Genomic DNA, 15,164 nt, shown 5'->3' on the forward strand with positions numbered 1-15,164 from the left:
CGCTTGCTTTCCTTCATGCACCTGCTCCGCTCCGCTCCTCCCTCCCGTGAGGGGCGAGGGCCCCGGACCCCGCACCAGCATTCCCCATGTCCCCACGCCTCCACACCGCCAGCATCCTCAGCACCTGCAAGTCTGAGGCTTGCAGAGAACTGGGGGAGCTCCCGAGGGAGCAGGACGGGACAGGACAGCATCCATCCCTGCACTGGAGAGTCCTGTCCCAGCCCCTGCCGTGCTGAGCGTGGCTGGAGGAGCCCCCCTCCCCCAGGGCTGCTGTAAGCACCAGGGAGGTGTGAAGGAGGGTTGTGGCACCCACCAAAGGGATGTTCTTTGGTGTCATATAAGGCTGCCTGTAAGGTGCTGGAGGAGGAGTGGGAAAAGGAAGAAAGCGTGCAGGAATCAGAAATAGTTAAAGCTTGTTTTGATCTCCACACTGCTGCAGGAAAGCCTACAGAGATCAAAACACTGGTTCATTACCTTCCTGCTTCTGCAGGATAAAGAAACCATAAATCAAAATCAGTCAGTTCCTAGCTGACGATTTGTGTTGCCTTTTGAGGGGAGGAGGGGGTCGCTCAGATTTTTTGTTAGGTTTGTTGCTTGCTTGCTTTTCTGTTTGGTTTTAGTCCAGGAGTTTTAACACAGAATACAATTTAAAAGGTGATTTGGAGAGGAAAGAAACAATGGAAAGGGAGGTGCCATTACCGCAGTCACTTAGACTCTGTAGACAGGGGTACTGAATCTTGCTTCTCCTCATTGCTTGGTTTCCTCTAGTTACCTGCCAGCTACCTCCTAGCAGTCCATGAGCTCACTCCAACTTCTTCCCACCAACCACCCATTCAGATACTGCTTTTGTAAATATCCTAAGTGGAATTCATGGGCTTAAGTCTACATTACGATGCATGAAAACATAAAAGAAAGCAGAATTCAGCAATTCCTGTGCCACAGGCCACCCCTCTGTCACAGCAGCACCAGCTCCAGGTTTCAGCTGACCCTGTTTCAAGCATCTTTCTGTGAATCCATGGAAGGCAGGCAGAGTCAGAGCACTGTGTCCAGCTTGCCAGCTGGAACCTCTCTCCAGCAAACCCGTGCACAACAGCTTTTGTTTTTATTGTTGGTTTATAGACCAGCAATTCTCACCCTAGCTACAGCCACCAACTGCTAGATCTCCTAATAGCGGTAGCTGTGCTTCATCCAAAACTGCTGTAAAATCACATCTTTGGTTAATTGCACACAAACCCCATGAAATTAACTCCACGGTCAACAAAAACTCTCTGCAGCACTAGCACAGCCTCAGAGAAGAAAGTTTTCTTCTGGAACTAAGAAAAGGAAACTGATAAAGTAATTTAGTAGTCTACAGCCCCTGCTCTTTTACTCTTTCAGACTTTTTCTGTTTGTGGAACAGGAAGCCGGCATCTGCCTACAGGGATTTTCAGTAGTGCAGAAGCCATCAGTGGCACAGATAAGTTCTTCACCTTGTGTTCTCTGTCACTATTTAAGCTCTGCAGAAAAATCCTGACAAACTGAAAATGTGCGGTTTGCCCAGGTATAAAAGGTGGTTGCGAGCTGCAAATCAGAGCATGAATATGACTCTCAGCAATGCCACCTCAAAAGCAGTTGAGCGTCTCAGAGAAGACATGCCAGTTCTTTGCTGAAGACTCCTCTCATCCCTTTAAAACTAAACCAGAAAACCTCAAAAGCTGGCTCTATAACCAAGAACATATCCACTTCTCCCAAGCACATTCAGAAATAAATAGAATTGCATTAAGTGTGTCCAGGACCAGCTTGGGAAGTAATTCATAGTGTTGGTTTGGAGGGGCTGCCTGCTCACGCCTGGCTCTAGATGCGCTCCCTCGCTGGCTGCATGCTAATGAGAGGACAGGCGGCTTGTGAAGACCTGATCTGCACCCACCGACGAGCATCTAATGCATTCCAGCAGCTGACCTCCCACAGGACTCACAAAAGACAGTGACATGGGTGGCTGGAGCTACATGAGAACTAATTATGCAGATGGAAATGCTGGCAGGCAAAGAAGGAGCAGTAGGAAAAGTGAAGCCCAGCTGAATACGTGGCAGGGATGGTGTGTGTAGGGAAGGAAAGGGAACATCCATAGTTTACTGCCCCCCAAAAGCAGTGTCCTCATCTCACGCCAACGTACCAGAGCCAAGGTCTGGCAGGACTGCCTGGGTCACCGTTTGCTGAGTGGGGTGACACGCCGGGAGCAGGCTGGGCTGTGCCCTGGGGAGGGGGACAGGCTGACCCCTGCACATGCACCGCAGCTGATGCCGATCCCCAGCTTTTACACTCTGCAGCGAGAGGCAGCCGTGAGGCCCCCAGCTCCAGCAAGCTCAGTGTCCCCAGAGAGCTGGGAACAAGGTGATGGGCCAGGGACACTGCAGCAGCTCTAATCAAAGATCTTCCCTTGTTACTGGAAATTAACCCTGCCCTGCAAGACCCCAGTGCCTCTTTCATCAGGAACTCAGAAGAAACGTTCCTCTGGACCAGGCAGCACATCAGTAACTGCTGACACTCAGGAGGGAGCTCAGTGCAATCTGCATGCAGAGAGTCAACTGAAGATGAGGGGCAAAAAGAAAACAACAAACTGTAACTCAGCAGGGGCTTCAGACAGATGTACAGTGATGTAAGTCACCTTGTAAATTTAACGTACGAGTGGGGCAGGTTTTCTCATGAGAGGCAGGCATGCGAAGCCAGGCAGCAAGGAAGAATCTGAAGTTCAGTTTGGGGCTCCAAAATGAAAAGCTCCAAGAGCAACAGACAGAAGTGACCACAGCTCTGTTTCTCATGCCCCAGTCCTGCCACCAAAGCCCAGGTTTGAGGAAAGACAGCACCTCCCTCGGCCCAATTTATCAGATGCGCTAAGCTTCAGGGGACACCAAGAGCATCAGGAAAAGCTGAAGGTGCTCAGCACGCCTTAAGATTTCACAAGCCATATAGTCCTTCTGGGCTCACAACACACACCACTTGTCAGTTCAGAATATTGCCTTCCATGAAACAAAATCATCCTCTTATCCTCTCATATGAAGATAAACAGCAATAAGGTTTCACAGCACCCATGCACACAGAGAAGCCTGCAAAATTGTTCAGGCCATTACACGATACTGAAGTCTTATGACAAATAACACCAAAAAGTACCACGAATCTCTCCCCAACTTGGCCTTTAACCCACCGCATTATGCTAACAAGTGACAGTGCTGATGGGGAGGGAGAGAGCTGTGACACTCATGCACACACACACGTCACGGGCAATGCAGAAAGGAGGCACTAACAACCAAATTGGTGCTTTGGTAAAAGAGCAGACAGCTATTTTAGGACAGATGTCTCAAGATTCTTGCACAGGATATTTGAGTGCTTTGATGCTATGGTGATAAGTGTCCTAAATATATTAAAAATATGTAGGGAGAGAGAACTGAAAACAAGATATATTTCAAAGCAACAGCTCTAATAAGCATCTTGTTCCCATAGACATACCTGCCCACTGGTCTCATACTGCAGCCCACTGAGCAGAATCGCTAAGCCCTCCTCACCTTCTCCACTCCTCCCCTGGAAATACCTAAGAGGAAGCATCTGGACTGTGTTATTTCACCAAGGAACATCCCAAGGAACAGAGGCTAGTACTCAAAGAGTTTTTTCTTCAAAAAGCCCAGGCTAAAGCAGACTCTCCTGGAACCAACCTGGAGCTTTGTCGTGAGCCCCGAGCGAGGCAGTGTCCAACAAGTGGCCCTTGTCTAAATGGAGAAGCCGATCATGCTGGGGAAGACATCAACCAGGCCTCGCGCGGAGCAATTCTCTGAGTGCACCAGACTAAAAACATCTGTTCTGGAACAAATACTCTGACCACCTTTACACTGCAGACAGAACCACCACGCTGGGTTCTGGGAGCATGAGCAAACCTTGATTTTTTTGTTTCACCTCTGGGCTGCTGACCTGAAGCACATGGCATCTTCCATGAGGATCTGCTCCAAACCGCTGTCCCTCTCTGGCTGCTGTCATCCAAGTTTTATTTTTGTTAGTTGGGTAGCAACTGAAAAAGAGGCATCACATGTTGGCAGGAGGGTGGTAGCTTCACATGGAGGTGGGTGAGCTCTTCAAGGGTTTCTGTTCTTTTTTGATATATATATATATTTAACTTCCCTCCTGTCTTCCCACCCTCCTGACTCTCTTCAGCCTATTTCCCCAGTGAAGAGAGGTTAGACATCAGCACTGGGACCCTCTTTTGTCATTCCCAAGTTGGCCAGGAGGGCCCACGGGCAAAGGCCACCCCCCTCCCCCCCACAGGGATGTCTCCCCTCTGCACACTCAATAGTCCAGAGAGGCTGCTCTGAGCCCTGGTCCTGCTGAACCACCATGTGTGCTGTCTTCTGCTTTACCACAAACCAGTGTGTGAAGCACACAGTGCAAAGAAAACATTAGGAAAGGCAAAATACAATTGCAGTTGTACTGCAGCGTAATGTATTTCTGTAATGAAAATACATTGTTCTCTGCCTACACGGCTGAAGGTGTGGGCAGGCTGATGCAGGCTCTGGCCACCTGGAGCATCGCCCTTGTCAGCAGAGCGCGGGAAAGCAGCTCTACAAAAGCGCATAAAGCAGCAGACAAGGACAGAGGGACCATTAACAAACCTCTTGCAAGTTCTTGAATTAGCCTTATTTTCTATCTGCTCGTTTCTTATCATTAGTTAATGAATTGGAGCCCGAATCAGATCATTCATCAGCTCAGTTTTAATTGTCTGCCTAGCCTGGCAGAAACCTTGGAGCGCTTCAGTAAGTAACCTGCCCCCTGAGCTTGAACTGCAGTCATGTTTCCTGATAAATTACAAGCAGAGGCAGCGGAGGTAAGAAAACATAACATTAACTAATTCTCTCCAGCATCCTTCATGCGAAGAATGCCTCCCTGCCCCAGCAACTCATCTCGGCCATGGAGGAGGATGCAAAAGGAGCCTCCCAGACCAACCCAGCCCATTCAAGAGCTGGAGCTTTAGGTCCAAAGGGGATTCCTCTACCACTTGCCACAAGGAAGGTCAAAGTGATGATGTTCAGTCTCAGGAGGGAACTCTGCAAGGCAATTTCAGACAGCAGCTGGCTGCTGCATCGCTGGCAACTCCTCTCCTGAGAACTGTAGCCAGGCTGGAGTCCATAGGAAGTCCCCTGGGATCAGTCCTTGCTCTGTTGTTAAGAGGATCTAACAATCCCTTGGTCAGAAAACATGAGTTATACAAGAGGATGCTGTGATCACATGCAAAGCATTTAGCATCACGTCAGGTCAGGTGCCACCAGAAACTGCACTGCCCGCAGCAGGGGATGGCCAGGCTCAAAGCTTCGCAGGCTGGATTCGGGCATGGGCAGCTCCAGACACCCACAAAGAGGAGAAATGCCAGGGGTGGCTCTGTAACCATGACAAAGTCCTGCCCAGAGTTTTCCTACAGCCATGAGGGCTCCTCTTTTTACATGAAAGTCAAGGGGAAATTTTTTCATCATGACCACATGATTCCAAAACCCTTGGGCTTTAGGTTATCAGGACTGGAATACTTTTTTCCTAGTAAAAGACCAGTGTGCAGAGCACCAGATACTTGCTTCATTCACTCTCCCAACCACCCTGCTTTCCCCTTGGTAAAGGTCCATTTTCTAAAACTAACATTAAAAAGACACCTTTAAGGCTGCAGTGCATTCAGACTTCCAATCCACACTATATTCTTAGTCACGAGGTGTTTTAATGAACACTTATTTCCATGCGTTTAATTTCCTGACTTCACCCTGTTTAATTTTTCATAAGCCACCAAAGCAAATTAAGAACTGTTGAAACACCAAGCAACTCCTCTAGATTCAGAGGACCCAAGAAATGAGCTTGAGGAGAAAAATCTGAGAGAATAAACAGTCCGTACAGAAGAGCCCCCCGCTTCCTGCAGCCCCTCCAGCCCACAGCCAGCTCTGCCACTGCTGAGCCCTCGGCACAGCCCGGGAGCAGCTGGAGGGGTCCCGTCACCCCGTCCCTTCTCTGTCCCTCGCTCTAGGAATGCAAACATTGGCCCCAAAACATTTAAGTTGGAAACACCAGAGCAGCCCAGGACTGTGTAAGTTCTTGTGTACATTTATCATTATTTTAGGAGGTTTATTCATTGCCCAATAGTTATTGCAGTTCATTTGTGCAACTACATGTTTTAAGTGTAATAATAGTTACAGACTAAGTTTTTTCAAGTTTTTTGCCTTAAGTCTCAGTATCTCCCCCATTTAAAAAGTAACATTTCAAAATATTCATAAAATCAGTGTTTAGAACCCAAACCCATCCAGGTGAAGTGATGGGCACTTACCAGCAAGGTCAGCGGGAGCTCACGCAAGCTGATCACTACGTACCCGTTTCAAACAAAAAGCTGGGAATGCATCAGAAACCACCCTATGGGCTGGCACACGAGACACCCAGTGGTGGTCGGGCTGGGGAAGACTGTATGTGTAATAAAAGTGGGAAAAAGTTCTATTTATACCAAAGTTCCAACTGAAATTTTAAAGGCAGTAGGGATCAACAAAAGGTGGTTTACCTTGATCCCCTCCATAACAGACCAGGGAATTTTGTTGTCTTCTTTCTGCACTGAGCCCAGGAAACATTATAATGAAATGTTACAGCCACATTACTATAAATGAGAAAACAGAAGTGACTATTTTTACATGTATATGCTTAGAAACAGTAGGCTACATAATCTTACTTGGTGATGGGTAGGAGAAATAAATAAAATATATACATTTAGTTTATTGTTCAGAGACATTTGTACAAATTAAGTGATGCTTAATATTTTTTCCATGACTTGAAGTTCATTTTTTAAAAAGGTTTTTCAATTTAACATACTATTAAGGGAGAAGAGAGAAGTCAATAAACGAAAAGATATTAGTTTTCTGGTTTGTATTAATCTTCGAGATATTTATTTTCTATTTCTGTAACTGAAAAACAATGCTTTAAAAACGTTCTAAGTTTTCAGAAGTTTATTCATCTAAGTTTATAGCACTAATGCTTAGATCTGTAGCCTGTAGATTAATTAATTGGAGCTGAATGGATTATGGCACCTTACACACTGGAAGCGTAAGCGGCAGAACTGAGCTGCAGCATGTAAGCACCAAGAGATCCTCCGGCTGGCGTGGTGGGGGTCACCCCGGGGAACACGGCTCTTGGGAAAACTTTTGGTGCCCAATGTGTGCGGTATTCCATCCCATGGAAGCTACTGTGTTACCATTAAAACTTTTTGCATGAAAAAACCCAGGAGTGTTTATTTTCACTTTCTTATTTTGGGTTGCTGTTTCACCTGTCAGGAACAAATGGTGAGGAAGAGGAGGGTTACCTGGTGCTGAGGTCGGGAACCAGGGCTTTGCTCTCCGGCTCACCAGCCAGGTTCTGGCTTGAACAGAGTTCCAGCCAGCCTGAGCTTGAGCTCCTGCTTTCTATTTTTTATGTTCTTTGCCCCAGCAGGAACCTACAAACAAATATAACAATAATATTTATCATTGCTTGACCTGTTTCGATTGGTGGGGGTTTTTTTCTTCCTAAAGTGCGTTGAAATTTCCAGCCAGGAGGTGAGCACAGTGCTTTCCTCCATTTCACACAGCAAGAAGCAAGTCCCTGCATGCAGGGAGAGGCAGAGCACAGGGACAGACCCCGGTCCTGCCTGCACCCTCACCGATGCTGTAGCACTACCCCTCTGCCAAGGCTCTTTGGCTGCAGAGCAAGTGGGCCACTGCTGCTCTCCCAAGAGCAGCAAATCAATCTGCATTAAATTTTCAGAGCACAAGTCCCAGCTGAAGATGGCAATTTAGGTTCACCCTCTCGAAGCCACTGCTGTGATACAGCAATCTGGCAGGAGCAGGTTACTGGGCATTACATCCAGGTTTAACTTACCAAAAGGGACAAGAAGCAGCAGAGACTGCTGTAAAATACTCGTGCATTTTATTTTTAAAAACAAGGCATTTCGCGTGGTGGGTGGTGAGGAAGAAGGACTGGATGGGTAGAAAGAACCATGACTCAGGCTCCCTCACTGGGAGCTGTTTTAACTAGGACACCCCCAGCTAAGCGGCAGCGTTCCTGCAGGGTCTGGTGGCAGCCAATGGCTTTGGCTCTTGGGCCACCTGACCAGCAGCCAGGAATGCTGCCCAGCATCCACCCAGGGTCCCCTGCAAGGAGGGAGCAGGATTTACACAAGCAGCACAAGCAAGGACCAGCTTCTCCACCTCACCCTGCACACCCTGCCGAGATCACTCCCCAGCCAGAGTAAGCTCATGGGCCAGATCCAGACCCGATCCAGTGAATCACCCTGTGCTTGGCTGCTGGGATAGCAGAGTGTGTGTATGTTTATATAAAAGAGATACCTTATGCATCCCAGCTTGTGACCTTGAATCCTCTGCTCAGTACACCTTCAACACTGGGAAGACAGATTCTGAGGGGTGCTGGACACCCACAAGTTTCACTGAAAGCAGGATGTGAGGATGCTGGGCGTCTCCTCCCCACTGCCCGATCACACAGCGAAGTAGCTTGTAGAGCATCCGCTCCAGGCTGTGCAATACTACCACAGCTGCACAGACACACACAGTCCTGCTCTTGCAAAGTACTTAAAAAATATGAGTCGTTGCTTGGAGCTGCCATTCCATTACAAAACAAATGCTGCTTTTGCCTCCATGCAGGAGACAGGGCAATTCCTTAGATTTAATGGATTAGTTCTGCATTAAAAATGCATCAAGGTGACAGAACAGATTTTCAGATCAAAAAGGAATCTGGCTACAGGATCTTGCACACACATGCTGGTGCAAACAGCACATGGGGGGCAGTAGGCAGGATCCATCTTCTCCGGCACTGAGCCCCAAATGAACTTCTCACATCCACATCATTTTAACAAGACGACCATTCAGCGCTGCACTCCGGGATGTTGATCCCGGCTGCATGCACTGAGCCACAGTGGTGCCCCTGGGGAAGGGGCACTCGCCGGGGACAGGTGCCCCAACTGACCCCACACACACACACAAGGGAAGAGCTCTCCCCCTGCAGAGACTGGCCCATGCTCAGCACCCTCTGGGGCTCAGCTTGCAGGACAGGTACCAGCACTGCCAGCAGCACCCACCGCCGAGGGGAGGCTGAGCAGTGCAGCTCTGCTCCAACAGCAGGGCAAGCACGTTTGGGTAATAAATCTGCACAACTGCATGTCCCAAAATTCTTAAGGCTGCTAGACAAGAAAAATCTCAGCTGAAGTTCTCAGATCCCCAACAGATTTACACCAAAGAGGGATGTTTTCTAACTGCTCTGTGTGTGTACGCATTTCAAAACCTTGCTTCAATTCCAGTAAATTCCCTGTATTTATGGCAAATTCTATCTCTGGCACTGCACAGAGTCCCACCACACCTGGGGCCCAGGTGTCATCATCTCTGCCAGCTGAACTGGTGCTATTAACTGGAAGAATGAAACCCCTTTGCTGGCTATATCCCCAACAGTAGTGAAGACAGACTTCAAAGTCTCTGAAACATCGTTCCAGCAGAAACAAAGGAGAAACGCATACAAACTGCATCATCCTCAGAGCACCTGGGAGGGCAGTACCAACTCCCATTTGGATATCTAGCTTCCTCTCTCATTGCTATTGCCTGAAGTAAATTCAATAGTACTTTGCTATTGCAGCCTGTTTCCATTCATTTGCATTGCCTTTTCTTTGCAGTGCAGGGGCAAATGCACCCAGCACAAGGCACCACCCCCAGCAGAACCAAAGCTCTCAGACCTTTGCGATGGAATCACATTGTTTGAATCTGTTTTCGAACAACAGTAACAGTACTCTACACAATGTACTATTATAATGACATAATGCTTCCTGCTCTGTTAAACTCATCGGTAAGTCCCTGTTTATGAAAAAACCCTGCAGTGCTAAAGTGAGTTCTTTAAAAATGCCAAAAAGCTGGGAAACAAGAGGCCCACAGCTCTCCCACACACTGTGATGAGGACACTGCCTGGATTTGTACCTGTGAGAGCAGCTGGCACAGCGAGAGAATCAAAACCCCCGAAGGAGGGTACTTTGGGCTGTACAAGAAGGATGCTTTAGGCTGCGCGGAGCACAAGTCAGAACTGTGCCCCCAGTTTTAAGTAACTGGCACTTGCAGCACATCCTTCATGACCCAACTGATCCAGCCAAAACAGAAACCAAAAAAGCTAGGAAAACTGATCAAAAGCCTGGGTTTGCCTCCTCTACGTGAGATCCTGGAGCAGGGAAAGGTGTGAGGTAGGAACTGCCGCCCACAGCAGGGTCCGAGGTCCCCCACGCCGCTGGGCTCCCTGCCCCAGCACTGCCACTGCCCCAGCTCAGACTGCTCAGCCCTCTCAGCTGTTTCGGGTCTGGCAGGCATCTGCACACCCTGTCTCACATATTCAGCTAAGGAGCATTATAAACCTCCCTCCATCAAATAAACAGCCCAGCTTTTAGAGTGGTGTCGGAACAAAACCCAAAGAACTATTTTCAGAAAGCACTGCTGAAGTGCTCTGTGCCTTTGAATCTAAACTCACATCCTTAATGCAAATTAGTGGTGATGATTTTCTCCTCCTCACACGTTATGAAAGGCATAAAAGAAACCTGGAAGAAAGTGATGTGACCCCCGCCCAAACAAAGAGGAAAAGGGACACGAAACCCCAATCTGCTACTAAAGAAATAAAACATCAAAAGAAATAAAAATTCTTCCTATTTTGTCTCTGCTTAATGGATCAGAAATTACTTTAACAGCCACTGCTTAAAGATCAGAGGAGCAACAGCTGAAACCCCTTTATGCCACAGATAAAATGCAGGTTTATCTCCTCACGGCTTTTTAGCTGTGCTTGGGCACCCGCGCTGCAGGCAGCTGTGCCTCACTGCCCGAGCCCCTCCACGGCGGGGGGCGGCGGGGGGCAGCGCAGACCCCCAGAGCACACAGGGCCACGCCGCTGGTTCACAGGGAAGCCGTGGCAGACACTGCCCAGCCCTCCTGGGTCACCCCACACAGCAGCTGGTGACTGGCACCGCAGGTGGGACAGGCAGCAGGAACAGGTTCGAGCTTGCCATTATCTCGGTGTTGCTGCAGGAGCTACAGGGACATTTTGGGAGTAACAAGCAGCCACGCCAACTCGTATAAATTGCCTTGTTGTGGCAAGCATCGAAGGAGCCGGTGGTCTAGCCCCTGCAGCAGTGGCGACAGCAGGACTGGCTGGCTCATCTCAGGCTGCCCTGGTGCTTTGCTGTGCATTGGAGAAAGGAACAAGAACACATAAAATTAAAAGATCCTGTCTATTTTAATCACACACACTACATATTTGGAGTGACCTTGTGGAGGAGGGAAGAAGAGTCATGGGATTGCTTTACTTTACACCCATTCCCTTTCAAGGATTTGCTTGCTCCTGCATCTTGCCACTGAGCTCCACACTCATCTCCAGCACTGATCTTCACCACCCTCCACACCTATAGTGAGGCACAAGTGCTTCCTGAGCAAGCGATGATACCCATAAGGACTTCAGCATCCCGCAGCCATGTCACCACACACGGCCTCTCAGATGCTAAAAGCTGTGCTGTGATCAGATCTCCGGCTCTCCAGCTCTTCTTGTAACCCACCAGTCACAACCTCGCTGCAAGGAGCACCAAGGGCCAATACTGATTTTTCCAGGGTAGAAGGTTTTGGTGGGGTGCTGGTGGTGTCACTCCCGAGCCCCAGCAGCACTTGTGACAGGACAGGGGGCAGCAGGGGCCACACAAGGATGGGGGGAGGCTGAGGACACCTTCAGTCCCTTCACGTTAACCAGCTGGAACAGACGTGCTCTGCCACAGCACGGAGGTTTACTGCTGCCACACGGACAGTTCAAAAACAGATCAATATGAATGGTAATCCTCAAAAGTATGGTACAAGTATTAAAAAAGACCATTCTAAACCAACCTCCCCAGCAACTGTTCCCAGGCAGCTCTCCCCAGCTCAGCAGACTATGGGCATCTCCAGCTCCCTCACGATGATTTCTGTTGCTCCCCACTTCAGTGCAAAATAATTCAAAGGTCACACAAGCCTTCCGACACAATAAGGCACTGTTGAAAAATAACTGTTTCTGCTTTAAACAAAATATAGATTCTGGATACTTTGCTGGTGCCACAGAGTCAATAATTCTCTCTTCTGCCTACAAAGCCTGGAGGGATTAATAAACTGCTTTCAACTGAATTCTTGAGTAACAGAAGCCCTACCCAAGTCTCACTGCAGAGAGATATTTTACAGTGCAATATGCAACAGCGAGCATTCGTTTCTCATCAGCTATACGGTTTTTTATATATTTTTTTTCATATACCAGACTATTTATAATGTTAACCAAGGATGGAGCTCCTAACTTTACTCCTTATTTGAGACCAGAAAGAAAAGAAATCCTGTCCTCAGGCACTACCCCAAAAAGAATAAACAGGGATGAGATCTCAGACATTTATCCTGCCAGCAGAGCAATGACTTCCAGCCAGGCATGGAAACAGGTGCCTGGGAGCAGCCCCAGCCCATGGGCCAGGTGACACCACCATATTCCATGCCCTGATGTCATACCAGGTCTCAACTGCCAGGACCACTCCTCATCCTCCTCTTCCCCACCACCCAGGCAGGAGGCTCTCAAATTAAAGCATTCAGCTGAATTGCGTTTGCAGGACAGAGCCAAGGCCAGCTGACAAGAAGCACAGCTTTAGCAGGTCTGCCAGACAGCCAGGAGCACCTTCCTCCCATCGAGCTTTCCCTGCCAAAACGTAGCAACCGCCCAACCTGCCAGTGGGTGAAAAGTACACCCAGTGCTTTGCTGGTGCCAGGGGAGATCTAACACACCAGGGGGGTGTGTTTCATTTTTGAAGTAAGACAAATATATCAAGTACCTGCAGAACAGGCACAGAGAAGGAACAGGTCTTCATGGTGCCTTGGTTGCCCATTGCTGCCTCCTCCATGATGCCGGGACACATATAGGAGACAACTTGATCCAAACCTGCTGCTTCTCTTGCACATGCTGAGCTGCGCAGCAGAACAGCACCACGCAGATTTACTCCTTTCACACACTGGAAAACATCTGCGGAGACAATTAAGTCGCTTTCTGTCTTGAGCAGATTTTCCCACTGCTGATGCTGCTGTGCTGTGCCAGACTGTCCAGCTTGGCATGGCATCAGGTGACGCAGCTGGTAGCACTTGCTGTTCTCCTCTGAATTTTTCCAAATTATTTTAACTTCCTTCTATAAGAAATGTTATTTATGCACCACAAGATTTTGGAGAAAAGTATCCATACGCTCTCCTGAAGACAGGAAAACTGAAGGGCCCAGGAAGCTAAGGAAATAGATCCTATGGTGCTACAGCAGGAAACTGGAAGAGCCAGGAAATAAACACAATAACCCTGGTTCTTTATGGCTGTTAATTTATGCACTTCCAAAACTGGCTCAGTTAAAAAGAAAAAAAACCATTCCCTTTCCAGATTTCTCTAACCAAAAATCATACCATGAAGACTACTAGGCAAGGCCAGAATTTTGTCAATAACGTGGGAAATCTAATAGCAAGAAAGCCTCTTTATCTGTTACTATTCTTTATTGGGAAAAAAAGCACAAGAACCAGCGTAGCAGTGACATCTCCTGGATGCCAACAAACCATCACAGAAAAAAACCCAACTTTTTAACTCTATCTTGCTCATTAACAATTAGTTTAGCTGATTCACTTGAACACTGAGACTACAAAATATGCCACTGTTTAACCTACACTTAATGGCAGGAAAAAAAAACAATCAAAAAAACAATAAAAAACCCACCCAAAAAACCATGAACAGCATGCACGCACACACACACCCCTTTAGAAACCAGCTCTCTCAAACATCTGTAGAAAAGCCTTTGCTCTCTGGACAGCTGCTGAAGGAAAAAAAACCCCACAGATTATGAAAGAGTAAGGAAGCAATATTTATTGTTCTAAAACTCTGACCTAGTTTTTATCTGCTTAGATTATCTGGCTGCTACTTTGTCAAGATATTGGATTTTTATTGCCATAATCACTGCTTCTTGGGACTAATAAAGGTGGTTTTGTACAAGACACAAAGATATCTTTCTGATCAGCTCGCTTCACTCAATCCTTGGCTGCTCTTTGTGAAGCACTGGTGATCAAAATGTGGTAAGAGCACCCACTGACAAGTTACAAGGGTTCCAGTTCCACATGTTGCCTCTGCTTTCATGCATCCAATGTCTGCCCTCCTGCCTGCAGACAAAAGAGCAAGTCTTGCATCCATCTCAAACTATTTGGAAACCCCACAACCTTTGTCTTGTCTTCTGTAAGAGACTTCTGCTCACAGCCTTGGAGCCAAATTTGCCCAAAGGGAGCCAATCCAACAAGAGCAATATTCCAGACGCCTGGTTTTGTGAGCACATCGACCCCTCACCACTTTGAATCTTTGTCAGACTTTTTAAAGCCCCCTCCCCGTGGTGACCCAAGGTGCTGTCACACTGTCTCAGAGCTTATGCACTTCACCACAACAGAGTTGGGTATGAAAGTCTCCCAGCACAGAAGATATTTAAACTTTCTGCTCTGGTGGCTGCAATTTCTTCCCCAGCAAGTGCAGAGTTCAGATCAGGTTCCTGGTCCTGCAATGACAAATGCTCCGCAATCGCAATGCTGAAATACCTCATTTTCCTGCTGCCACGCTGCTGTTGGGAAGATGCTGGGGCAGCCTGGCTGGCTGAAGCAAAAGGGGTCCCTGCACTGGAAAAATGAGGGGACCTGTCAACCCTTTGCACTGCAAAGCAACTGTTACAGAGCAAAAAATGCAGAGATGGTGTCTGGGTGTGAAACAGCCACATACTGAACAGGAAAATGGAGTTCTCAAGGGCACATACCAGAGCAGCACTAGCACAGGCATCTCACCATCACACTCCAAAAACCAGCTCCAAACACCTAATGAAGACAGCCACATATGAGAAGTGGCACCAAATATTTGTGCTGGGGTTTATTTTTCCAACTCAGAAGGGAAGTCACTCAGACTACACAAAAGTAAGCCTTCAGCAAAGAACCAAGTCCCGGCTGCGGTGGTGAAGGGTCCCCACGGCCATGCTGCACCCAGGGCTCTTCTCCCCCAAGGCTCCACTCAGAAGGCACCACCAGCTGCCCACCCAGAAGTCCAGTGCACAGAGGGAGCAGCTCTTCTCA

General features: G+C 48.0%; 1 long non-coding RNA gene across 3 annotated transcripts; it reads right to left on the reverse strand.

Annotated features, from left to right (window-relative positions):
• Positions 1-13: 13 nt before the first annotated feature.
• On the reverse strand, positions 14-14,220 carry LOC121092512. 3 transcript variants are annotated; one of them, XR_005829336.1, is made up of 5 exons: positions 12,872-14,220; positions 7,337-7,468; positions 6,545-6,637; positions 3,940-6,450; positions 14-3,565 (listed from the first exon to the last, which is right to left on the reverse strand). It is a non-coding gene; the product is annotated as an uncharacterized LOC121092512 (long non-coding RNA). The 3 variants fall into 3 exon arrangements; XR_005829335.1 differs by having other exon boundaries at positions 63-4,036; positions 6,320-6,450; XR_005829334.1 differs by having other exon boundaries at positions 68-6,450.
• Between the last annotated feature and the right edge of the window lie 944 nt (positions 14,221-15,164).

This window comes from Falco naumanni, chromosome 8, assembly GCF_017639655.2.
Source record: "Falco naumanni isolate bFalNau1 chromosome 8, bFalNau1.pat, whole genome shotgun sequence".
NCBI classification, from domain to species: Eukaryota; Metazoa; Chordata; class Aves; order Falconiformes; family Falconidae; genus Falco; species Falco naumanni.